Genomic DNA, 25,919 nt, shown 5'->3' on the forward strand with positions numbered 1-25,919 from the left:
AAGCCATATGTGAAACCCATGGTGACTAGAGCTCAAAATGTCATGAGGACTTCATGGCCTGTCAGTATAGGTGAAAGCTATGTGTTCTGTGGTGTTCAAAACTCAGAGTAAGCATCAGGGACTGAGGATACATCAAGCAGGAGAGAGATACTCTAGGAGACAGCCTGGACAGAGAGAATATATCCGCATCCAGCTGCAAATATTTCTTGAGTACCTACTATGTGCAAAGCAGTGTTCTAGGTGCTTAGGACACAGAAGAGAACAAAATAGGCAAGAATACATGCCCTTCTGGAGCTCACATGCCATTGAGAAAGAAAGGCAATGAGCAATAAAGCTAATAAATAAGTAAATTATATAATTTATTTGAAAATGATGCATTATATGGAAAAGTTAAAATAGAGTAAAGGGCATCAGGAGTGCAGGATGTGGAGGCAGTTTGCAATATTAAACACAGTGGTCAGGTCTTAGTAGATTTCTTTTGAACAAATATCTGAAGAAGAGAAAGGGGTAAACCATAAAGCTAGTTGGCAGAAAAACATTTCAGACAGAAAGAGCTTTTAAGTATAAGTTAGGAGCTTGCCTGTTGTGTACAAGAAATAGCAAACAGGCCAGTATGGCTAAAGTGGCAAGACTGAGGGAGAAAACAGTAGAAGAGTAAGACAGAGAAAGAATGACAGGAAAAGGGGAGTTAATTTTGACTTTTATTCTGAGTAGGATAGGACCCCTTGCAGAATTCTGAGCAGAGAGCCTGGATTCTGCCACTGAAGCGCTATGTGACCTTAGATGAGACCTGTCCCATAAACAAGACTCATATTCTTCATTTGCATAAGTGCATGAAAATATAAGTTATTTGCAAACTCTTTCAAGCCCTGGAAACTCGTCTTATAGTAGAATTTCTTCCCACTATTCCCCACACCCCTCACCCACCTCAGGTAATGGAATGCTGCCATTAAGAGTGATGGAGTTTATCCATCAAATAAAACCTTTAGTGGAAGTCTAACATAAAAAGTATGCAAAAGTAGAACTGTTCTGGCTAAAGCAATCTAGGGCAGGAGAAGAGGAAAAATGAATCATCACTTGCCCTTTATTCCAGAAACATATTGAGATCATTTCTCCAAAACCCTAAGATGTAAGGAGTACAATTTTAAGTGTTGTCCCATATCTGTGGTTTTCAAATTGTGCTTCTTTAAGATTTATATGCAAGAGAGATATTTTAGAGGCTTTGCAACTGCTTGGTGTCAGATTCATTTTTAAATATGTTTTCAGTTATAATGAGAACATACATAAATGAAAAAATTACAATAAATGAATTATAAAAAACACACAAAATAAAATAATTATACACTTATTCTTTTCATTCATCAAAACAGTTTCATTCTCATTGACTTCATAAGTAAACATTATAAATTTGAACTTACAAAATATATTTGTGCTGATAAAATAGTACTTTTATATTTTCACCTGTATATTGAGGTTCTTTGTAATAATTACTTAGAAAAAGATTTTCATTACCACCACCACCATCCCCAAAACAATAACAACAACAAACACAAACTTGAAAATCTATAGGCTTACATGATTTCTTACTGGTTACTTCCATCTCTAAAACCAAAAGCAATAGCAGCTTTTGTTGTTAAAAAGCTAACTCGCACTATGCCAGGCAATGGGCTCAGTTCTTTATATCTCTTAGACCAAGAAATGACATTTCCTGAGACACACTAAATGAACTGGTGCAAATTAGATGCAAATAATATGCCAATAGCTCCAAAGTGATACTTGTGCTCACAGATCCCAAGGGTTTCTTTGTTCTGATCCTGCTAGACTCCCCATAAACCATGGTACTTACAGAAATACCTCAGCTTCTGCAATGGATATCTTTGCTTTATTATTTCTCTATACTGGCAGCTTTCCTGTCCTGTTTCCTCTACAGTCATTGAACAACAGCAATGGAGATTATCACCTTTTCCTTCAAAAAAGTCCCCCATTTTATGAGTCAGACAGTCATCCTTTCCTTTCACCAGCTCATTTCTCTGGAATTCACTGCTTGCTATCAAATTGCTGCCATCTGCTTGTGCCTTCCTGTCAGCCAGTATGACTGCTTCCAGTCTCACCAGGTAGGGAGCTCTAAGTCAAGGGGTAAAAGAACCAGTCTAACTGTTCATGGGAGGCAGGATCCAGCTAGTACTGAAGAGAGGTCATGAGTCATGCTGAGAAGTGGGAAGGTATGTTGTGGTTGTTTCCAGTGACTGCATAGACCATCAAGGGCCACCAAGATAGTGATCTTTCCTGCCTATCTATTCTCCTAGGAGGATGCCCACCAATGATCTCTCATCTCAGAACAAAAGCTAAAGGTCTTACCCTATCTGCCTCCATTACCTCCTTATCTATCTGACTCTATCTTCTGCTACTCTTCCTCTTACTCACTCTTCTCCAGCTACCTGGTTTTCTTGCTGTTCCTCAAACACATCAGTCATGTTCCCACATCAATGCTAGGTTCCTTCCCCAGATACCCACATGGATCATTACTTCACTTCCTTTAGATATTTTCTCAAATACTTCTTTCTAGTTTTTTTTTTTTCCACTTGAAGACTCTACCTAAAATTGAAACATGCCACTCCCACTAGCACTCTTTATTCTTTCCTATTTTATTTTTAATAACATTTATCACAAACCTATATATTTTATATTCACTTACTTATTTATTATCTCTATCCTTCCACTAGAATATAGGCTCCACAAGGACAAAGTCTGTCTTGGTCACTGTTCTATCCTCAGTAACTAGAATTGTGCCTGACACACAGCAGATGCTCAGTAAATACTTGTTGGTTGAATAGGTAAGATTCAGATTTGAAAAATATTCAGATGCCTACCCAATGCAACCTCTAGTCTGGGTCAGTGAGAAAAACTTTATATTGAATGTCAGAAGATTTGAGTTCAAAGTATGGCTCTATCACTCACTAGCTAAATTAATTTGAGTAAGCTATAATAATTTTAAGGATTTTGGTTTTCTTATGCTGTATGTGATCATTATAAAGATTAAATGAAAGCACACTTGGAAACCACACACCTCTAGATACATGTTGAATTAATTTGTTACATAAAACCCCTATGCCTTTCCCTGATAAGATATTACACAAGTCTAGTGTGTCCAGGGACATGAGAGTATCTATTTCTTTATACCCTTTCCATCATTGAATATTATTAACCTTTTTGTTTTTGCCAATCTGAGAGGTGAAAGTGGTATCTCCTTGTTTCATTGTGCTTGTTTTTAATTATTATAAAATTTAAAACATAATTTCCAATGTTTATTGACCATTTAGATTTCGTCATGAACCTCATGTTTATAGTGTTTATCCATTTTTGTCATTGTTGAGATGATTGTCATTTTCTTTCTGAAATATGCTTTTGTAGAGTTTGAAAATTAGTCCTTTATCTTATGTACATGTTATCAAATTCTCTAGTCCATCATTTCTATTTTCTGAGTTCATCACTTCTATTCTTAACTTCGATTCTCATTTTTTGGCCACATAGAGATTTCTAAATTATTATTTTAATACAATCAAATGTATTGATCATTTCATTTATGGGTTCTCAATTTTGTCTCTTGCTAAAAAGGTCTTTACCACCCTAAGATTGTAAATATATTTGCTAATGTTTTCACATAGAATTTTTATGGGTTATTTATGTTCTATCTTTAATACATCTGAGATTTATTTTAGTGTAAATAATGAAGTTTTTTCTTTCAAATAGCCAGTTTTTCCAAAACCATTTACTCAACACTCTTTACACCACTGATCAGAAATATAAAATTCATAATATGCTAAATTTCCAAAAAAAAAAAATGAATCTAGTACAGGACTCTCTATTTTGTTCCACTGATTTCTCTTTTTCCAGTCCCAAATTGTTTTAATCTTTATAACTTCCTAATATGCTTTTTAAAAGTACCTGGTAAGGTATATTTATACAATGAAATACTACTCAGCCATAAAAACTGACAACATAATGCCATTTGCAGCAACATGGATGCTCCTGGAGAATGTCATTCTAAGTGAAGTAATCCAGAAAGAGAAAGAAAAATACCATATGAATCACTCATATGTGGAATCTAAAAAACAAAAACAAAAATAAACAAACAAACAAACAAAAACAAAGCATAAATACAGAACAGAAATAGACTCACAGACAGAGAATACAGACTTGTGGTTGCCAGGGGGTGGAGGATGGAAAGGGATAGACTGGGATTTCAAAATTGTAGGATAAACAAGATTACACTGTATAGCACAGGGAAATATACACAAAATGTTATGATAACTCGCAGAGAAAAAAATGTGACAATGAGTGTGTATATGTCCATGAATGACTGAAAAATTGTGCTGAACACTGGAATTTGACAGAACATTGTAAAATGATTATAAATCAATAAAAAATGTTAAAAAAGATACATGCACCCCATTTTTCATAGCAGCACTATTTGCAATAGTTAAAACACAGAAACAACCCAAATGTCCATCAATGAACAAATGAATTAGGAAGATATCCTAATGGTATATCCTGCTACTTTACTGAGTTTATTTATTAATTCTAATCATTTTTGTGTGGCATCTTTAGGATTTTGTATAGAGTATCATGTCATCCACATACAGTGACAATTATACTCCTTCTCTTCCAGTATGGAAACTTTCATTTCTTTTTCTTGTCTAATTACTGTGGATAGGTCTTCCAATACTGTGTTAAATAGAAATGGTGACAGTGAGTTTCCTTGTCCTGTTCCAGATTTCAGCAAGAAGGTTTTCAGCTTTTCACTGCTTAGTATTACGTTAGATATGGGTTTATCATAAATGGCTTTTATTATGTCAAGATATGTTCCCTCTATATACTTCTATACCAACTTTGACAAGAGCTTCTATTATGAATCAAAGTTGGATTTTATCAATTTTTTTCTGCATCTATTGAGATGGTCATGTAGTTTTTGTCATTTCTTTAGTTAATGTGTATCACATTAATTGATTTAAGTATCTTGAACCATTCTTGTGACCTTGGAATGAATCTCACTTGATCATGGTGTATGATCCTTTTATATGTGTTGTTGGATTTGGTTTGCTAATATTTTGTTGAGGATTTTTTTCATCCATGTTCATCAAAGACATTGGCCACTAATTCTATTTTTGCAGTGTCTTTGTCAAGTTTCTGTATTAGGGTGATGGTGGCTTCATAGAATGACTATGGGATTGTTTCCATCTCTTCAAACTTTTGCAAGAGGTTGAGAAGGATATGTGTAAGTTCTTCTTTGCATGTTTGGTAGAAACTCACAGTGAAGCCATCTGGTCTTAGACTTTGTTTGCAGGGAATATGTTGTTGTTGTTGTTGTTGTTGTTGTTGTTATTACAGATTCTATTTCATTTCTAGTGATCAGTCTGTTCAAATTATGTTTCTTCTTGATTCAGTTTTTGCAGACTGTGTTCTAGACACTTGTCCATTTCTTCTATATTATCCATTTTGTTGGCATATAACTGCTTAAAATTTTTTCTTATGGTATTTTTTATTTCTGTGTCATTGATTGCTATTTCTCCTCTTTTGTTTGCTATTTTATTTATTTGAGTTTTCTCTCTTTTCTTCTTGGTTACCCTGGTCAGAGATTTGTCAATTTTGTTCTCAAAAAGCCAGTTCTTGGTTTTATTGATATTTTATTGTTCTTTATCTCTATTTAATTTATTTCCTCTCTGATCTTTCTTATTTCTTCCTTCCCCTGAATTAAGGTTTTATTTGTTCCTCTTTTTCTAATTCTTTTAGGTGGTAGGTTAAGTTGTTTTTTGGGATTTTTTTTCTTTTTGAAGAAGGCCTTTATCACTGTGAATTTCCTTTTTAGAACTATCTTTGCTATATGCCATAGATTTTGTATGGTTGTGTTTTCATTGTTGTTTGTTTCAAAGTATTTTTTTATTTCTTTGATTTCAGCATTGACCTATTCATTTTTTAGTATGCTGTTTAGTTTCCTTATAATTGTAATTTTATCATATCTCTTTCAGTGGTTTATTTCTAGTTTCATGCCACTGTAGTCAGAAAAGTTGCTTGAAATAATTTCTATACTCAAATTTATTGTTGTTTCATTTCTTTATACTACCAATGAAATATCAGAAAGAGAAACTAAAACAGTAATCTTATTTAACATTGCACCAAAAAAATGCCTAAGAATAAACCCAACCAAGGAAGTGAAAGACTTATATGCTGAAAATGGTAAAACATTGATAAAGGAGATAAAAATGATTAAAGGAAATTTAAAGATATCCCACACTCTTGGATTGGAAGAGTTATCATATTTTAAATGGCCATACTACCAAAAGCAACATACAGATTTAATGTGATCCCTATTAAATTACTCATGACATTTTTTCACAGAACTAGGTCAAATCATTGTAAATTTATATGAAACCACAAAAGACTCAGAATTGCCAATGCAATCCTGAGGGAAAAGAACAAAGCTGGAGGCATACCCCTTCCAGACTTCAGACAATACTACAAAGTGGCAGTAATCAAAACAGCATGGTATTGGCATAAAAACAGACATATAGATCAATGGAACAAAACAGAGAGCCCAGAAAGTAATCCTCATACCTATAGTCAATGAATATTCAGCAAAGGAAGCAACAAAATACAATGAAGAAAAGACAGTCTTTTCAGCAAGTTGTGCTGATAAATCTAGACAGTCATATGTAAATCAGTGAAGTTATACTACTCCTGTACCCCATACACAAAAATAAACTCAAAATGGCTTAAAGACTTAAATATAATACATGATAATCTAAAACTCTGAGAACAGAACACAGGCAAAACCATTCTCTAACATAAATAGTAGCAATATTTTCTCGTCAGTCTCCTAAGACGACAGAATTAAAAGGAAAAATAAACAAAGGAGACCTAGTAAAATATAAGCTTTTGTACAGAAAAGGAAATCATCAACAAAATGAGAAGACTACCTAATGACTGGGAGAACACAATAGCAAACAATGCAATAAAAAATGACTTAATTTCCAAAATATACAAACAGCTAATATAACTCAATAACAACAACAACAAAAAATAAACAATCTCATTAAAAAATGGGCAGAAGACATAGATATTTCTCCAAATAATAAACATGGGTGGCCAACAAGCACATGAAAACATGCTCAATATTGTTAATTATCAGAGAAATGCAACATAGTAAAAGCTGTTTATGACACACTAACAGCTAGCATAATACTCAGTGAAAAGTTAAAAGCCTTCCCACTAAAATCTGGAGCAAGACAAGGATGCCCACTCCTATTGCTTCATTCAACAGAGTATTTGAACTCCTAGCCATAACAACTAGGCAAGAAAAAGAAATAAAAGGGAGTCAAATTGGAAGAGAAGAAGTTAAACTGTCACTATATGCAAATGACCTGGTACTACATATAAAAATCCTTAAGCGCTCCACACAAAAACTACTAGAGCTGATAAAACAATTCATCAAGGTAGCTGGATACAAGACAGGTTTCAGTTGCATTTCTTTACACTAACAATGAAATATCAGGGGAAAAAAAGCAAAGAAAAAAATTCCTTTTAAAATTGCATACAAAAATAAAATACTTCACTAATAAATCTGATCAAGAAATTGAAAGACCTATTCACAAATAACTACAAAACATTGACCAAGGAAATTAAAGATGACTCAAAGCAATGTAAAGATATCCCTGCTCTTGGACTGAAAGAATTAATATTCTTAAAATGGCCATACTACCCAAAACAATCTACAGATTTGATGTGATTCCTATCAAATTACCCAGGATATTTTTCACAGAACTAGAAAAAAAATCCTAAAATTTATATGTGATTACAAAAGACCCAGAATTTCCAAAGCCATACTAAAGAAAAGGAATGAAGCTGTAGGAGTAACCCTCTCAGATTTCAGGCAAGACTATATGGCTACAGTAATCAAAACAGCATTGTATTGCTGACATACATAAGGACATAAGTTACAAGACCAGACATAAATATCAATGAAGCAGAATAAAGAGCCCAGAAATAAACCCACAGACTTATAGTCAATTAATCTTTGAGAAAGGAGGAAAGAATACATAATGGAGAAAAGACAATTTCTTCAGCAAATGGTGTTGGGAAAACTGGACAGCCATATGTAAATCAATAAAGTTAGAACACTCCCTCACACCATACACAAAAATCAACTCAAAATGACTTAAAGACTTAAATATAAGACAAGACATGATAAATCTCCTAGAAGAAAACAAAGGCAAAACATTCTTTGACATAAATATTAACAATGTTCTCCCAGGGAAGGCTACCCAGGCAATGGAAATAAAAGCAAAAATAAACAAATGGGACCTAATTAAACTTATAAGCTTTTGCACAGCAAAGCATACCATAAGCAAAACAAAATGACAACCTATGGGATGGGAGAAAATATTTGCAAATGATGTGACTGACAAAAGTTTAATTTTCAGAATATATAAACAGCTCATACAAATTAATAATAAAAAGCAACAACCCCAATCCAAAAATGGACAGGAGACCTAAAGAAGCAATTATCCAAAGAAGACATACAAGTGGCCAATAGGCACATGAAAAAATGCTCAATATTGCTAATTATCACAAAAATGCAAAGCAAAACTACAATAAGGTATCACCTCACACCAGTCAGAATGGCCATCATTAAAATTTTTACAAATGATAAATGCTGGGGAGGGTGTGAGAAAAGTGAACCCTCTTATACTGTCGGTGGCAATATAGTTTGGTACAGCCATTATGGAAAACAGTATGGAGATTCCTCAAAAAACTAAAAATAGACTTATCATATAATCAAGCAATCCCACTCATGGGCATATATGCAGAGGGAATATTAATTCAGAAATATACATAAACCCTAGTGTTCATAGCAGCACTATATACAATAGTCAAGACATGGAATCAACCTAAATGTCTATCAACAGATAACTGGATACTGAAGTTGTGGTATATTTTTACATTGGAATACTATTCAACCAATAAAAAAGAATAAAATAATGCTATTTGCAGCAACATCATTGGACCTGGAGATCATCATTCTAAGTGAAGTAAGCCAGAAAGAAAAAGAAAAATATCATATGATATCACTCATATGTGGAATGTTAGAAAAAAGAAAAAAGAAGACATGAATGAATTTACCTACAAAACAGACAGACTCACAGACATAGCAAACAAAGTTTTGGTTACCAAATGGATGAAGGGTTGGAAGGGACAAATTGGTAGTTCAAGATTTGCAGATACTAAATATTATATATAAAAAGAATATGAAAACAAATATATATGTGTTCCTATATGACTGAAGTATTGTGCTATACACCAGAAATTGACACAACTTGTAAACTGACTATACTTCAATAAAAATATATAAAAATAGATAAAGAATGTTTCTTCTGTACAGTACAGGGGAGTATATTCAGTATCTTGTAAAAATGTATAATGAAAAATATGAAAATGAATATGTAAAAATAGTTTCCAGAAACTACAATGAGGTATCTCACACCAGTCAGAATAACCATTATTAAAATGTTCACAAACAGTAAATGCTGGAAATGTGTGGAGCAAAGGGAATGCTCCTATACTGTTGGTATGTTTGTAAAATGGTGCAGCCACTGTGGAAAATAGTATGGAGGTTTCTTAAAAACTTAAATTAGTTATCATGTGATACAGCAACTCAACTCCTGGATATATATCCGATGAAAACAAAAACACTAATTTGAAAAGATACATGCACCCCAATGATCATAGCACTACTATTTACAATAGCCAAGATATGGAAGCAACTTAAATGCTCATCAAAAGATAAATGGATAAAAATGTTGGCAGATATATATATATTCTTTCCACTATTACTCAGCCATAAAATAATGAAAATTTGCCTTTTACAACAATATGGTTGAACCTTGAGGATATTAAGCTTAGTGAAATTAGTCAGAGAGAGAAAGACAAATACTGAATATTATCAAGAATATGTGGAATATAAGAAGTAAAACAGGTGAATGAATATAGCAAAAAGGAAACAGACACACAGATGCATAGAACAAACTAGTGGTTTACTAGTAGGAAGAAGGAAGGGGGAAGGGGCAAAATAGGGATAGGAGATTAAGTGGTACAAAGTATGACGTATAAAATAAACAAGTTACAATGTTATATTGTACAGAACAAGGAATATAGCCAATATCTTAATAACTTTAAATGAAATATAATTTATAAAATATTTAATCATTATATTGTACATCTGAAACAGTATAATATTTAAATCAATTAAGACTCACAGACAGAGAATACTTCAATTTAAAGAAAATATTTTCAGGAGGCTACAAATTGAAATAAAAAACTCCATGGAAATATTGTGCAGTATAACAAAATTTGGTAAACATGCTTGAAGATATAGCATGGTGGTATTGAAAGATCATGGATACAGAATTCAAAAATACCAGTGTTCAAATTCTGTCTTTCCACCTCTCTCAGTCTGAGTTTCTTCATGTGTAAAAAGCAGAAGATAAAAGTTATTTTATTTGGTATTGTGAAGATAAAATCTATAGAATTCAAAAGAAATTTTGCTCTTTTGGAAAAATACTGTTAGCCTGATTTTTATCAAATTTGGAGAATATATTCAGGGTGATCTGTCTCAAAATATAGGTTCATAATGTGCTTGAAATTCTCTTTGGTGTCACCTAGGAGCACTTCAAAAATAGACAATTATTTTCCAGATAAACTAAAATCAAATGATAGATTTTTTAAATATGGAGGATATTTCTTTTTTTAACATTTTTTATTGGTTTATAATCATTTTACAATGTTGTGTCAAATTCCAGTGTAGAGCACAATTTTTCAGTTATACATGAACATATATATATATTCATTGTCACATTATTTTCTCTGTGAGCTACCATAAGATCTTGTGTATATTTCCCTGTGTTATACAGTATAATCTTGTTTCTCTGTTCTACAATTTTGAAATCCTGATATTTCTTAAATAGTCATATTTATATTACAATATCTTAGTCTGTATTTATATAAATATACATAATGTTTTATACATATTTATATACATATGGAATATATATATGTATATATGTGTGTGTGGGGTTGTGTGTGGAATATGTGGATGTCTTAAAATACTCTGCATTTATGTTATAAGTATTTGAGAATTTGTCCCTGAAATTCACTCTTCTTTCTATCCCTGTCCCATGCATGTTGTTTTGGTTTGGCCTTTTGATGTCAGGCTTATACATCTGAAATTGACCTTCTTTACAAGGCACAGGCTCCTGGGAAACCTACTACTATCACTTCAATATAACTGTTCATCTCTCTCGGAACAGCCTTGCTAGGCCAGTCTGCCTTCCCTAGCTTCCTTGGAATTCTTGCAAAAGCAATGTTCTACTTTTTGATAAATAATTCATCATCCTTTCTCCCTCTAAAAATGAAAAAAAAATGGATTCTCTCTGAAATGCACAGATCATTGATCAAATTAAAACAAATTGATGGGAGGTGCTAGTGCCAATAGGGATGAACAATAGAAAGTTTCCCTACTGGCTCAAGCCAACCATCTATGTTCCTACACTAAGCCTAGTGAAGAAGATATTGTAATGAATGTGACAGGTATACAGACAAAAAATATTCCATGCAATGTATAAGTAGAAAGTTGAATATAAGCATAGGGTGATACGGGACTACATTTGGGAGAAATCAGCCCACAAAAAGTGGTAGAAGAAAAGAGTCGTGAGTGAAGATTTCAGGGAGGACATGGAGACCATTCGAAGGATGAAGAGCAGTTATCAAGTCACAAGGGGTGGTTCAAGTTAGGGTGAGGTAAGGGCACTCCAGGCATTAGAAGAACCTAACGAAAAGCAGAGATCAAATAGAAATACTAGAGTTAAAAGTTAGAGTAGGATGAAATAAAAAAAAGACCTGGGGGAAAGCAAGATGGGGATAAAGGAGATACTTGAAAGACAAGCCAGGAACCCCAGAGAGCAATCATGAGACAGATAAACAGGAAAATGACATAGTAAAAGTTATGATGGTCAAACATATCCTGGTGGAAATGCAGTGCATACATTTGTGGCATGTAAATAGACAACAAGGAGATTAGTTAGGAGTCCAGATAAGAAACTATGTGGGTCTGAACTAAGCTATTGCAGGAGAAGCTGAAGACATTTCAATTGTTCTCTGTGTTAACTAGAGCCAAAATTTAGCTTTCAGGTTAGGTGAGCACAGAATTGCCAAACACTTAATGTCGCTCTTGAATTTCAGACACTATAGATATTATGTAAGGATGTTTCATACTTTCATTTGCCCTTTTTTTTTTTTTTATTTTGTGTCCTCATACCAGCCATCAGTCAAGTCTTCTGGAATCTTCTCCAATAGAGACCTCAAATATCAAAATTCCTTTTATCTTTGGTGGCCCCTCTCATTGGCATCAGTTGTGCTCCTATCGAACTTGTATGTAAAACTAAATTAAAACAATTAGATAAAGTTGGTTGTGCTGCCTCTAAAAATATTCCTGACCGATCCTTGGGCTTGCTCCTATAATTAAACTCTGCTACCCATGATTGCCTTAGACTTTGGATTCCTTACTTGTTTTGTCTTGGCATTATTTCCTAATGACCATTTCAAGGCTCTGATAATCCAGCTTTTGAAATGACCACAGGCTTTTGAAGGTGATGGAGCTTTCTTTGTTGCAAATACAGTCTAATCTGGAAACTTCTGGAATTCTCTCCCTGATGGCCTCCATAGTGCCTACCAGTTGAAAAGTAAGACTGTTGGAAAAACCTGGTAGAATTTCCCTTAGTAGATCTCAAGGAATGTTTTGGAGCAGTTTTTCCCAAATTGCATTCAGTAGAACACTAGAATTCTGAAAAGAACCCAAAAGTATTACAAAAGAGATTATTTTACAGTCAAACATATTTGAGAAAGCCTACATTTTCTAGTTCTTCTGTGGAGATTCAGAACAACCATCACATTTTAATGGCTCTAAGCAGACTTTTGATAACAATATGTCTAATATTTAACCCAGTACTTGCAAGTTTATATGACCAAGGAAACGTTTTCTTTCTCACAGAATATCAGTGAAAATCTTGTAATATATTACAATTTGGGGAATATTAGTGATAAATTGGACTTGTTTCAGTGTTTATATATATATATGTAATTATATATATTATATATGTAAATATATATATATAATATGGAAATATAGTCAGTTTACAATGTTGTGTCAATTTCTGGTACACAACATAATGCTTCAGTAATACAAAAATATACATATATTCATTTTCATACACTTTCACATTAAGATATGAAAATATATGGAATATAGTTCTCTATGTTATACAGTATGAACTTATTGGTTATCTATTTTATTTTTTTTACATTTTCACTGATTTATAATAATTTTATAATGTTGTGTCAAATTCCAGAGTTCAGCACAATTTTTCAATTATACATGACCATGTATATATTCATTGTCACATTTATTTCTCCGTGAGCTACCTTAAGATCTTGTATATATTTCCCTGTGCTATACAGTATAATCTTGTTTATCTATTCTACAATTTTGAAATCCCAGTCTATCCCTTCCCATCTTCTGCCCTCTTGGCAACCACAAGTTTGTAGTCTATGTCTATGAGTCTATTTCTGTTTTGTATTTATCCTTTGTTTGTTTCTTTCTTTTTAGATTCCACATATGAGCCATCTCATATGGTATTTTTCCTTCTCATTCTGGCTTACTTCACTTAGAATGACATTCTCCAGGAGCATTCATGTTGCTGCAAATGGCATTATGTTGTTGGGTTTTATGGCTGAATAGTATTCCATTGTATAAATATACCACTTCTTTATCCAGTCACCTGTTGATGGACATTTAGCCTGTTTCCATGTCTTGGCTATTGTAAATAGTGCTGCTATGAACACTGGGGTGCAGGTGTCATCCTGAAGTAGGGTTCTTTCTAGATATATGCCCAGGAGTGAGATTCCTTGGTCATGTGGTAAGTCAATTCTTAGTCTTTTGAGGAATTTCTATACAGTTTTCCACAGTGGCTACACCAAACTACATTCCCACAGGCAGTGTAGGAATGTTCCCTTTTCTCCACAGCCTCTCCAGCATTTGTCATTTGTGGACTTTTGAATGATGGCCATTCTGACTGGTGTGAGGTGATACTTCATTGTAGTTTTGATGTGCATTTCTCTGATAATTAGTGATACTGAGCATTTTTCCATGTGCCTTTTGATAATTTGTATATCTTCCTTGGAGAATTGTTTGTTTAGTCTTCTGCCCAGTTTTGGATTGGGTTGTTTGTTTTTTTCTTATTAAGTAGTATGAGCTGCTTATATATTCTGGAGATCAAGCCTTTGTCGGTTTCATTTGCAAAAATTTTCTCCCATTCCGTAGGTTGTCTTTTTGTTTTACTTATGGTTTCCTTTGCTGTGTAGAAGCTTGTAAGTTTCATTAGGTCCCATTTATTTATTCTTCCTTTTATTTCTATTGATTGGGTAGACTGCCCAAGGAGAAGATTTTTGAGATGTATGTCAGATAATGTTTTGCCTATATTTTCTTCTGGGAGGTTTACTGTATCTTGTCTTATGTTTAAGACTTTGATCCGTTTTGAGTTTCTTTTTGTGTATGGTGTAAGGGAGTGTTCTAGCTTCATTGCTTTACATGTCTCTGTCCAGTTTTCCCAACACCATTTGCTGAAGAGACTGTCTTTATTCCATTGTATATTCTTGCCTCCTTCGTCGAAGATTAGTTGACCAAAAGTTTGTGGGTTCATTTCTGGGCTCTCTATTCTGTTCCATTGGCCTATATGTCTGTTTCAGTACCAATACCATGGTGTCTTGATGACTGTAGCTCTATAGGATTGTCTGAAGACTGGGAGAGTTTTTCCTCCAGCCTCTTTCTTTCTCTTCAGTAATGCTTTGGTAATTCTAGGTCTTTGGTGGTTCCATATAAATTGTATTACGATTTGTTCTAGTTCTGTGAAATGTGTCCTTGGTAATTTGATAGGGATTGCATTAAATCTGTAGATTGCCTTGGGCAGTGTGACCATTTTAATAATATTGATTCTTCCAATCCAAGAACATGGGATATCTTTCCATTTTTTTAAGACTTCTTTAATTTCCTTCATCAATGATTTATAGTTTTCTGTGTATAATACTTTCACTTCCTTGGTTATATTTATTCCTAGGTATTTTATTGCTTTGGGTGCTATTTTAAAGGGGATTGTTTCTTTACTTTCTTTTTCTATTGATTCATCATTAGTGTAAAGAAATGCAACTGATTTCTGAATGTTAATCTTGTAACCTGCTACCTTGCTGAATTCTTCAATCAGTTCTAGTAGTTTTTGTGTGGACCTTTTAGGGTTTTCTATATATAGTAACATGTCGTCGGCATATAGTAATACTTTTACCTCTGCTTTTCCAATTTGGATCACTTTTATTTCTCTCTCTTGCTTGTTTGCTGTGGCTAGGGTTTCCAAGACTATACTGAACAGGAGTGGTGATTGTGGGCATCCTTATCTTGTCCCAGATTTTAGTGGGAAGGTTTTGAGTTTTCCTCTGTTGTGTACTATCCTGGCTGTGTTATCTATTTTATATACATTAGTAGTATCCGCAAATCTTGACTCTCAAATTTTCCCTTCCCACCTCCTGCCCCCCTGGTAGCCATGTTTGTTTTCTATGTCTGTGAGTCTGTTTCTATTTTGTAAACTTGTTTGTTTCTTTGTTTGTTTTTTATTCCACATATAAGTGATATCATATGGTATTTTTCCTTCTCTTTCTGGTTTACTTCACTGCGAATGACAATCTCCAGGTCCAACCATGTTGCTCCAAAAGGCATTATTTTACTCTTTTTAATGGCTGAGTAGTATTCCATTGTAGAAATCAGCCACAACTTCTTTATCCAGTCATCTGCTGATAGGCATTTATGTTGTTTCCATGTCTTTGCTATTGTAAATAGTGCTGCTATAACCAGCGGAGTGCATGTATATTTTTGAATTAAGATTCCCCCCCAAATATATGCTCAAGTTTGGGATTGCTGGATCATATGGCAAATCTATTTTTATTCTTTTGAAAAATCTCCATACTGCTTTCCATAATGAATGCACCAAACTACATTTCCACCAACAGTATAGGAGGGTTCACTTTTCTCCACATCCTCTCCAGCATTTATCATTTGTGGATTTTTGAATGATGGCCATTCTGACTGGTGTGAGGTGATACTGTATTGTAGTTTTGCTCTGCATTTTTGTAATAATTAGCGGTATTGAGCATTTTTTCATGTGCCTATTGGCCACTTGTATGTCATCATTGGACAATTGTTTGTTTCAGTCATCTGGTCATTTTTGGATTGGGGTTGTTGTTTTTTTCTTATTAAGTTGTATTACGTGTTTATAAGTTCTGCAGTTTAAGCCCTTGTCAGTTTCATCTTTTGTAATATTTTCTCCTACTCCATAGATTTTCTTTTAGTTTTGCTTATGGTATGCTTTGCTGTGCAAAAGCTTATAAGTTTAATTGAGTCCCATTTGTTTATTCTTTGCTTTTATTTCTATTGCCTGGGTAGACTTCCTTAGGAGAACATTGCTAAGATTTATGCCAGATAATGTTTTGCCTATGTATTCTCCTAAGAGGTTTATAGTGTCTTGTCATATACTTAAGTCTTTAAGCCATTGTGACTTTATATTTGTGTATGGTGTGATGGAGTGTTCTAATTTCATTGATTTACATGCAGCTGTCCAGTTTTCCCAACACCACTTGTTGAAGAGAGTGTCTTTACTCTGTTGTATATTCTTGCCTCCTTTGTCAAAAATTAATTGACAAAAGTTTGTGGGTTTATTTGTGGTCTCTCTATTCTCTTCCATTGATCCATATATCTGTTTTTGTACAAATATCATCTAGTTTTTGATTAGTGTAACTCTGTAGTATTGTGTAAAGTCTGGGAGGGTTACTCTTACATCTTCATTTTTTTTCTTCAATATGGCTTTGGCAATTTGGGTCTTTTGTGATCACATATAGATTTTAGGGTTTTTTTTCTAGTTCTGTGAAAAATATCCTAGGTAATTTGATAGGGATCACATCAAATCTGTAGATTGCTTTGGGTAGTATAGCCATTTTAACAATACTAATTCTTCCAATCCAAGAACATGAGATATCTTTCCATTTCTTTAAATCATCTTTAATTTCCTTAAACAATATTTTGTTGTTTTCCACATAAAAGTCACTTTCTTGATCAAATTTTTTCCCAGGTATTTTATTTTTCTGGATGCAAATTTCAAAAGGGGTTGTTTCTTTACTTTCCTTTTTGGATATTTCATTGTTAGTGTGAAGAAATGCAACTGATTTCTGTGGATTAATTTTGTATCCTTCTACCTTGCCTAATTCTTTTATCAGCTCTAGAACTTTTTATGTGGAGCTCTTAGGGTTTTCTATATATAGCATAAATTCATTTGCATATAATGAAAATTTTATATCTTCTCTTCCAATTTGGATCTCTTTTTCTTTCTTCTTCTCTAATTGCTATGGCTAGGCCTTCCAAGATTCTATCGAATAGGAGCGGTTTGAGGGGCATCCTTGTCTTTTCCTGGATTTTAATGAAAATGCTTTCAACTATTCACCTTTGACTATTACACTGGCTGAAAGTTTGTCATAAATAGCTTTTATTGTGTTGAGATATGTTCCCTCTATACCCACTATGGATAAATATTTTTATCAGAAATATGTGTTGAATTTTATCAAATGCTTTTTCTACATCAAGATGATCATTTTGTTTTTGTCCTTTCTCTTGCTATCATGGTGTATTCCATTGATTGATTTACATATGTTGAACCATCCTTGTGTCCCTGGGATGAACCCAACTTGATTATGGTGTATAATCTTTGTTATGTGTCATTGGATTCTATTTGGTGATATTTTGTTGAGGATTATTGCATCTATGTTCATCAATGATATCAACTTAAGTTTTCTCTTTTGGTAGTATCTTTGTCTGCTTTTGGTATCAGGGTGATGGTGGCTTCATAGAATGACTTTAGGAGTATTCCCTCTTCTTCAATATTTTGGAAGAGTTTAAGAAGTATCACTTTAAGATCTTCTTTGCATGTTTGATTGAATTCTCCAGCAAAGCCATCTAGTCCTGGACTTTTGTTTGCAAGGAGGTTTTCTATTGCTGGTTCTATTTCACTTTTAGTGATTGGTCTGTCCCAAGGATACTGTCATTTCTATTTTCATGAAATATCATTTCTATTCTCTCACTTTCAATCTATATGTTTCCCTCACTCTAAAATGGGTCTCTTGTAGGCAGCATTTTGTAGGCTTGTATTATCTAATCTGCCACTCTATGTCTTTTGACTAGAGCATTTAGTTCATTGACATTTATATTAATTACTGAGAGATATGTGTTTATTGCCATTTTGAACTTTGTTTTTCAGTTGATTTGTTATTTATTCTTTGTCCCTTTCTTTTATTTTTTGTTTTTCTTTCTGTGGTTCGATAATTCCCTTTTCTATTAGCTTGGTTTCTCTCTCTCTCTCTCTCTTTTTTTTTTTTTTGAACTCTATTGTAAGCCTTTGATTTGTGATTACCCTGTTTTTCAAGTATGTTAACCCCTTAGTATATCTGCTTGCTTTAGACTGATAGTTATGTAGACTCAACCACATTCTACTAAAATTAATGAAGGAAAAAAAGGGAAAAAGAAAAAGGAGAGAAAAAATCTGTATTTTCTTGCTTCTCTCTCCCACTTTTCATAACTTTGTTGGCCTTTTTCCCACAAGTTCATGTTTATTCTCTTGCAAATATTTGTAGTTATCACATTTCCAATTATGGTTTTCTCATTTCTGTAGCTTCCTGCTTCATTCATCTTTAGAGTAGACCTTTCAATGTTTCTTTTAGGATAAGTTTAGTCTTTCTGAATTCTTTTAGTTTTTGCTTGTATGTGAAATATTTCATCTCTCCTTCTCCTCTAAAAGATTGTCTTGCCAGATAGAGTATCTTAGTTTGCAGCTTTTTCTCATTCAATACTTTGTATATAAATTGCCACTCCCTTCTTGCTAGCAGTGTTTGTGCAGAGAAATCAGCTGAAAGCTGTGTGAGGGTTTCCTTGTAACTAACTCTTTTTTCTCTTGCTGTCTTTAGAATCCTTTCATAATCTTTACCTGTAGCCATCTTAATTATAATATGTCTTTGTGTAGGTCTGTTTGGGTTCTTTTTATTTGGGAACCTGTGGGCTTCCTGTACTTGTATATATTTTTCCTCTTGTTTGGAATGTTTCAGTCATGATTTCTTCAAGTACCTTTCTTTTCTAATTAATTTATGTATATGTTTATTTATGCATTTATGTATTTATTTATTTATTTTTACTTTTTTTTATTAAAGTGTAGTCAGTTTACAATGTTGTGTCAATTTCTGGCTTACAGCATGATGGTTCAGTCACACATAAGTATACACATATTCACTTTCATATCCTTTTTCACCATAAGCTGCTACAAGATATCAAATATAGTTCCCAGTGCTATACAGTATAAACTTGTTTATCTATTTTGTATAAGCCAGGCAGTATCTGCAAATCTCTAACTCCCAATTTATCCCTTCCCACCCCATTCTCATAAACATGTCTGTTTTCTATGTCTGTGAGTCTGTCTCTGTTCTACAAATATGTTCATTTGTCTTTTTTTTTTTTTAGATTCCACATATGAGTGATATCACATGGTATTTTTGTTTCTCTTTCTAGCTTACTTCACTTAGAATGACATTCTCCAGGGACATCCATGTTGCTACAAATGGCATTATGTTATCATTTTTTATAGCTGACTAGTATTCCATTGTATAAATATACCACGAATTCTTTATCCAGTCATCTGTCAATGGACATTTAGATTGTTTCCATATCTTGGCTATTATAAATAGTGCTGCTATGAACATTGGGGTGCAGGTGTATTTTTTAATCAAGGTTTCTTCTGGATATATGCCCAGGAGTGGGATTGCTGGATTATATGGTAAGTCTATTTTAATTCTTTTGATAAATCTCCATACTGTTTTCCACAGTGGCTGCACCAAACTGCATTCTCACTAACAGTGTAGCAGGGTTCACTTTTCTCCACACCCTCTCCAGCATATTTATCATTTGTGGACTTTTGAATGATGGCCATTCTGACTTGTGTGAGGTGATACCTCATTGTAGTTTGACTGGTATTTTTCTGATAATTAGTGATATTGAGCATTTTTTATATGTCAGTTGGCCATACTTATGTCTTCATTGGAGATACACATTTTTAGGTCTTGTTCCCATTTTTGGATTTTTTTTTCTTTTTAAGTTGTATGAGCTATTTATATATTCTGGAAATCAAGCCCTTGTCATTCTCATATTTTGCAAATATTTTCTTCCATCCCGTAGGCTGTTGTTTTGATTTGCCTATGGTTTCCTTTGTTGTGCAAAAGCTTGTTAGTTTGATTAGCTTCCATTTGTTTATTTTTGTTTTATTTCTATTGTTTGGGTAGACTGCCCTAGGAGAACATTGCTGAGATATATGTCAGATAATGTTTTGCCTATGTTTTCTTCTAGAACATTTGTTGTGTCTTGCCTTATGTTAAAGTCTTTAAGACATTTTGAGTTTAATTTTGTGTATGGTGTGAGGGAGAATTCTAACTTCATTGATGTAATGCAGCTGTTCAGTTTTCCCAACCCAATTAGCTGAAGAGACTGTCTTTATTCCAATATATGTTCTTGATTCCTCTGTCAAAAATTAAATGAACAAATGTATGTGGATTCATTTCTGGGCTCTCTATTCTGTTCCATTAATCCATATGTCTGCTTCTGTACCAATACCCTGCTGTTTCAATTACTGTAGCTCTGTAATATTAGCTGAAGTCTTGTAGGGTTACTCCTACATCCTCATTCTTTTTCTTCATTAATGTTTTGGTAATTCTAGGTCTTTTGTGATTACATAGAAATTTTAATATGATTTGCTCTAGTTCTGTGGAAAATGTCCTGGGTAATTTGATATGGATTGCATAAGATCTGTAGATCACCTTGGGCAGTATGGCCATTTTAACAGTATTGATTCTTCCAGTCCAAGATTATGGGATATCTTTCCATCTCATTAAGTCATTTCTAATTTCCTTAATCAAAGTTTTATAGTTATCCATGTTTAAGTCTTTCACCTCCTTGGCCAGATGTATTCCTAAATATTTTATTGCTTTGAGTGCAACTTTGAAAGCAATTGTTTCTTTACTTTCTTTTCCTGGTCATTCATCATTAGTGTAAAGAAATAAGACTGAGTTTTGTACATTAATCTTGTATCTTGCTACCTTGCCAAATTATTTTATTAGCTCTAGTATTTTTTGTGTGGAGCTTCTAGGGTTTTCTATATATAATATCATGTCATCTGCATGTATTGACATTTTACCTCTTCTTTTCCAATTTGGATCCATTTTATTTCTTTTTCTTGCCTGATTGCTGTGGTTCAAACTTCCAAGACTATGTTGAATAGAAGTGGTGAGAGTGAACAACTTTGACTTGCCCCAGATTTTAGTCAGAAGCTTTTCAGTTTTTGACTGTTGAGTACTACTCTTGCTGCAGGTTTTTCATAAGTAGCTTTTAGTATGTTGAGATATGTTCCCTCTATACCCAGTTTAGTAATGGTTTTTACCATAAATGGGTGTTGAAATTTATCAAATGTTTTTCTGCCTCTATTGAGATGATCATGTGGTTTTATCCTTTCTTTTGCAGATGTGGTGTATCAATTTGATTCCTTTGCATATGTTGAAACATCATTGTATTCCTGGGATGAATCCAACTTGATCATGGTGTATGATTTTTTTTATGTGCTTTTGGGTTCTGTTTGCTAGTATTTTGTTGAGGATTTTTGCAACTATGTTCATTAGTGATATTGGTCTGTAATTATCCTTTTTTTGTAGTGTCTTTGTGTCTGGTTTTGGTATCAGGGTGATGGTGGCTTCATAGAATGAGTTTCAGAGTACTACCCCTATTTCAATCTTCTGGAACAGTTTGAGAAGAACTGATATGAGTTCTTCTTTGTATGTTTAGTAGAATTTCCCAGTGAAGCCACCTGGTCCTGGACTTTTGTTTGCAGAGACTTTTATTTTTTTGCTAATTCTATTTCATTTCTAGTGATCAGTTTGTTCAAGTGGTCAATTTATTCTTGATTCAGATTTGGCAGAATGTATGTTTCCAAAAATTTGTCCATTTCTTCTAGCTTATCCAATTTGTTTCCCTATATTTGTTCATAGTACTCTCATATGATATTTTGTACTCCATTTTCCTTTCTTATTTTGTTTATTTGTGCTCTTTTTTGTTCTTTGTGAGTTTGGCCAGAGGTTTGTCGATTTTATTTACTTTTTCAAAAAAACAGCTTTTAGTTTGAATTTTCTATTTTTTTAATCTCCTTTTTATTTATTTCCTCCCTGATCTTTATTATTCTTTTTTCCTTCTGCTGACTTTTGGTTTTGTTTTCACTTCTTTTTCTATTAGCTAGTAAGTTAAATTGCTTATTTGAAATTGTTCTTTTTTTTAACATTTTTTATTGATTTATAATAATTTTACAATGTTGTGTCGAATTCCAGTGTAGAGCACAATTTTTCAGTTATACATGAACATACATATATTCATTGTCACATTTTTTTCGCTGTGAGCTACCATAATATCTTGTATATATTTCTTTGTGCTATACAGTATAATCTTGTTTATCTATTCTACATTTTGAAATCCCAGTTTGTCCCGTCCCACCCACCACCCTCTTGACAACCATAAGTTTGTATTCTATGTCTATGAATCTGTTTCTATTTTGTATTTTTGGGTTTTTTTTTGTTTGTTTGTTTGTTTGTTTAGATTCTGCATATGAGCGATCTCATATGGTATTTTTCCATGGAAAACTATAAAACACTGATTAAGGAAATTAAAGAAGACGTATGCATCCTTGATTTTCATTTCTGGGGACTTTTGTGGATGAATGTGGGCCTGGGGAGAGTGTACAGGGGCTGAGGGAAAGCTTAATATCTGCCTACACTGGTTGCTTTAACTGCATTTCCCCACCCTACTAACCTGTGTGTCCTGGAGTAGGACTGCCCATGCAGGACTGACCATAGCTGGGTCCCTTTGTTGAGGTCCAGCCAGGTTATTTCAGAGTATGGGCAGGGATTTCCAGTCAATTATGCCCAGCTCTTCTATATGCCAGAGATTTTCTAAATGAGTGCCCAGCTATAAAAATCAGGATTAGTTAATAAGAAAATGAATAAATCAAAGGAATTTGTTTTTCCTGATCAGGTTTATATTCATTCTCATTCTCTCTGTCTCTCTTTCTCTCCTCCCTCTCCCTCTCTCTTTCTACCTCTTTCCCTCTTTTTTTCCTCATGTTTTTCCTCTTAGAAAGATTTCTATATTCAAGGATATGAGTGATGGTGACTGAGAGATGGCCCCATCAGTCAGTCCATAGTTCCTTCTCCTGGAGTATGACACAGACTATGTGGGGCTTTCTCCTTGCCCTGTATTCCCCGAGGTTCAGTTAGCCTGGTTTTCCTATCCTTGTAAGCAAAACTCCTGAAGGTATGTTCTCTGGAAATGCTGTCCTGATCACTGGCCAAGGAGACTGTGACCCCAGCAGCAAGGTGACGAGGGATGGAACAAGGGAAAAACTGAACAGAACTGAATTGAACCTGTCAGAGTTGACCTAAGCAAGCATTGGCTTTTAGTGAGGACTCAACTAGGGCAGTTAGAAACCATGAAGCCACAGTACCACAGCATGTTCCAGCTTGAAGTGACTGGTATTGAACACTGAGGAGACCATTAGGTAAAAGAACATTGGACTGTTAACCAACAAACCTGGGTTAAAAAATCCAACTCTTGTCACACTCAAATTGTGTGAATTTGTGAAACTAATTTCAGCTCTCTAAGTCTCATTTTGGATTTTCATTTTTGTTTTTACCAATGAGCTTGGTATGAATGACAAATGTTTTTACCAAGGATCCTGGTATAAATCAAGAATAAGAGTTGGAAATAATTTTGAAGGACAAGGTAATAAATATTTTAGGTGTTGTGAGGCACATGGTTTTTGTAGAACTATTCAATTGTGCTCTTATAGCATGAAAGCAACCATAAACAATATGTAAATGAAGAAGCATAGCTGTGTTCCAATATAACCTTATCTACAAAAACAGGCAGTGGGCCATATTTGGCCCATATACTATAATTTATAGATCCCTGATCAATAAGATTAAGTAGTTTCCTAAAAAAACAAATTCACTTTAGGCTTTATCAATAGAGGTATTACTTTTTAGAACAGAGCAGATGACTTTCTTCTCTATTCTATACTGCCCAGCAAGTATTCTGTTTCTAGTTCTGCCCCTGATTATTCAAAAATTAAACACACAAATGAAACAGAAAAAATAGAGTGGGTACAGAGAAGAGGTCAGTAGCATGAATAAGAGGCAACATCCCACATTATGTGTGGAATTACTGAATAAACTGAAGCTCCATCTCTGTGAAAAGGCAGACAGAGAAGACAGAGTCTCTGTGGTGCCAACAAGCTGCAACCTATAGATGGAAACCACAGAGGGAAAGAGTTCATCTGCACAAGGAAAACCTATGTAAGTGAGCTGTCTACTCATGAGTTCCTTTAAGTGTAGGTGTATAAGCAGGACTTGAAAGGTCAATTGGGTGGAGATGCTTAGAAGAAATCAGATTGGGGGTTAGATAAATTGAATTTAGAGGTTTGGTCAAATCCTGAACTTTTGACTGCCCTGCCTACTAGACAAAAGACACAGAAGTGCTTTGTGAAGTTGATTTTATTCATTTATCTAGCATATCAGCACTATTTGGGTCCAGGCACTATGCTAAACTACTGGGGCACCAAGGTGTGAATTCAAGGACACTAAGCTAATTAAGAGATCATTAAACTCATCACCCATAGTTTTAGAGAGGATTATACTGAAACTCAGACATTCCTGAAAACATTGAAAGGGGTGGATTTACCATAAAAATGGAAACCTATGGACCAAACAAGACTCTTGCCTCTCCCTTCTGCAGGTTAATTATACAAGCTGTAGAGCACACGTGGCATCTATCTGATTTAGAATGATCCTGCACAAGCTAGAGTGATAGTGCTTTACAAACAGAAAAGAATCAGTTGAATAGAAGTAGCAGAAAACAAGCAACAAGTGTCCTTATTTATAACAATTCACTCCAGGAGAGCAGCCTCTGGAAGCACAATGGGGCATATCTCTCCAAGGTTGGAGTTGATTTTTAGCCTCCTAAGAGGTCCCAGCTTGGTTTGATCCCAGTGGGAGTTCCTTTGGTTTTCCAACCTGTTCAGTTTCCCAATTTCACTATATCCAAGTATTTCTAGAATGTACAGTAAGACTGGAGTAATTATCAGCTGTCTGGGATCCAGACATCACAGCCACCCAATCTTATTCCTTGATAGCTTAAATATATTACATGCTCAATCTATGACATTTAAGCTATCCTCAAAACCATCAAGGGAAGCCTCTCCTTTGAAAGTCTTATTCATCCTCTCCATAACATGCTATCAAATGGTAGAGAATGTGGGCTTTAAATTCACATAAATCTGGCTTAAAATCTTGACCAAACTATTCACTAGCTTGTGAATATTAGGCATGTCACATTTACCCTCTGAAACTCCATTTATTTCCCTGTAAAATGGGAGTGACAATATATGTCACAGGTTTATTGTAAAGATTTTAATACTAAATCCAAGAGCTTAGTACAGTGCCTGTCACATGGTATAAAATTCAATCAGTGTTAGCGCTTCTTATTGAGAATTTGCATGCTCACTGCAGTCAGCCCTCTGGGTTTTAGTTTCAACATTGACATTTACTGATTCTCTAACCTTGAACAAGTCAGCTCATTAATTGGAAGTTCA

This window comes from Camelus bactrianus, chromosome X (genome assembly GCF_048773025.1).
Source record: "Camelus bactrianus isolate YW-2024 breed Bactrian camel chromosome X, ASM4877302v1, whole genome shotgun sequence".
Lineage (NCBI taxonomy): Eukaryota > Metazoa > Chordata > Mammalia > Artiodactyla > Camelidae > Camelus > Camelus bactrianus.